The sequence below is a fragment of the Mastomys coucha genome, unplaced genomic scaffold (assembly GCF_008632895.1).
Source record: "Mastomys coucha isolate ucsf_1 unplaced genomic scaffold, UCSF_Mcou_1 pScaffold15, whole genome shotgun sequence".
Lineage (NCBI taxonomy): Eukaryota > Metazoa > Chordata > Mammalia > Rodentia > Muridae > Mastomys > Mastomys coucha.
The window spans coordinates 9,786,203-9,788,232 of NW_022196897.1; the positions used below are offsets into that span (position 1 = coordinate 9,786,203).

Consider the following 2,030-nt stretch of genomic DNA (forward strand, 5'->3'; position numbering starts at 1 on the left):
AGAAAATCTAAACAAAGAGAGCCTTAGAATATTGTACTTAAGAAGAGCTGTTTAGGGTGATGTTTTCTCTGATTCAGCTAAGCAAATGCCCAGAGGCCACTGCAACTGTGCTTCAAGAGGACCAGGTTCAACCCATATCTCATGCTGTCAGCAAAACGTGGGGGCATCATCCACACGGAGATTGTTTTGAAGGCAGGCAGGACACAAAAAGGAAAGAGTCACTGATGTTTACATCGAGGTTCCAGAAAACCCCACTGAGATCTGGTAACATGTATCAGGCACTGGATTCCCTGTACTGAGATTCATCGAGAACACTTTGTGTAGTCATGAAGGTGAAACCTAAGTCACAGTGGAGACTCAGGCTATTAGAGACATAGTATAATGCAGAGTTTCCTCTGAGGTGAGCACCAAGTAAGAACTAGAGATGGCCCAAGAGAAAGCTCGCCATTGCTGCCTGTAACAGAACTGAAGGAGGATAGCTACTTACTCAAGCCTCCTGGAGCCCAGATGCCATCAATCCCAGATGTAACAGAAAACTTCAGGATGTAGTGTTTGCTTTGCTGGGTTTTAATCTTGTTTTGGTTACATCTTTTATTGATGTTTTCCTTTCTTCTCTCCATTTTGAAATGAGGATACTTACCTAGAGTCCCTGTACATTGGAAGTACCTGACTTGATTTTGTTTTGTTTTGCTTTGTTTTGTTTTGTTTGTTTTTTAGTTCAGAAAGACTCACAGTTGGGAGACTGGGTTAACTCTTAAAAGAGACTCAGAACCTAAACAGAGTTAGGTCTATTAAGGCTCAGAAGAAACATACAGGAACTGAATGCAATTTGAGTTGGTCTCAAGAACATAGGAATCAGAGCAAAGTGTTAATAGCTTGAATGTGAAATTTCCTCTACAGACTCAGGTTTGCACATGCTGCGCTGCTTGTAGCTCTATTTGGGGAGGTTGTACAATCTTCAGTAGGTGGGGTCTAGCTAGAAGAAGTGCATTGCTCGGGTAGGAAGAGTCTGGGTTTATAGCTCAAACCCACTTTCACTCCCAGTTTCCATGTCCAGCTCACCAAATTGTGAAGAGAGGTAACATCCCATCCACATGCTTCCACAGCTTCAGGGCTATCTGCTGCTATGCTGGCCTAAGCATGATAGACCTCAAGTCCTCATAATGTTAGCCAAAATAAAGCCTTTTAAGCTGCTTCTCATCTGGTAAGACGTTCACAGTGAGAAGTAACTAATACCAGTCATTATGACTGGTAGTTATTGTTTGTTTCAAAATACCTAATGAGATTTCAAATGTTCCCCTAAGAAATGATAGAAGGTAGGTGTGGTAGACATGCCAGTTATTTGATGGAAAGTTATGTGTGCATGTGTGCCACATTTATGTGTGCCACATTGTGCCCCATAAATGTGTTCAGTGACTATGTGTCCAGTACAATTTTAATACTGAATCAAATTTAAAAGTACACACTGTAAATTTAGTCAATGCTGGTGGCACAGGTTTATTTCTTTTTCTGTGCATTTTGTTTGTTTGCTTTTGTTTCTAAAGTGCAGTCTTGATCTCTTTCCAAGGTCACTCAGATGACAACTTCCTGATACATTATTAGGCTGGAAAAGTACCCCCGGGATTCTAATTCATTATAAGGATTGATGGCTTATTCAGTGATTTCCAACTCCATCCCAGATGCATTAAGATCGGCACTTAATTTTTATGAAAATAATGAAATCACAACACAATAAAACAAGAAATGAAGCCAGCATCACTGCTGAAACTGGTCAACCTGCAAAACCATCACCTAAAATGATCCTGTCGCTGGATGAATGAAAAATTAATTCATTTTATTGTAGACGCAAAACCCCCATTCGCTTCCAACTCACTGAGAATAAAAGGCAAGGTTCCCACAATGGACAATGAGATCTGTGACCTTTCACCTTTTTTCTCTGAAACAATCAGCTCCCTCTGCCCCGTTCACCTCTGCCCCAGCAGACTGTTCCAATCAGCTCCCTCTGCCCCATTCACCTCTGCCCCAGCAGA

At 41.4% G+C, this 2,030-nt stretch overlaps 1 long non-coding RNA gene across 1 annotated transcript in view; it reads left to right on the top strand.

Annotated features, from left to right (window-relative positions):
• The window catches only part of LOC116091869, a 29,259-nt gene extending 27,355 nt beyond the window's left edge, over positions 1 to 1,904 (top strand). Inside the window, exon 3 of the long non-coding RNA XR_004119097.1 lies at positions 1,568 to 1,904. This is a non-coding gene — a long non-coding RNA (uncharacterized LOC116091869). The remainder of the gene's footprint in view (positions 1 to 1,567) is intronic.
• The last annotated feature ends 126 nt before the right edge of the window (positions 1,905 to 2,030 follow it).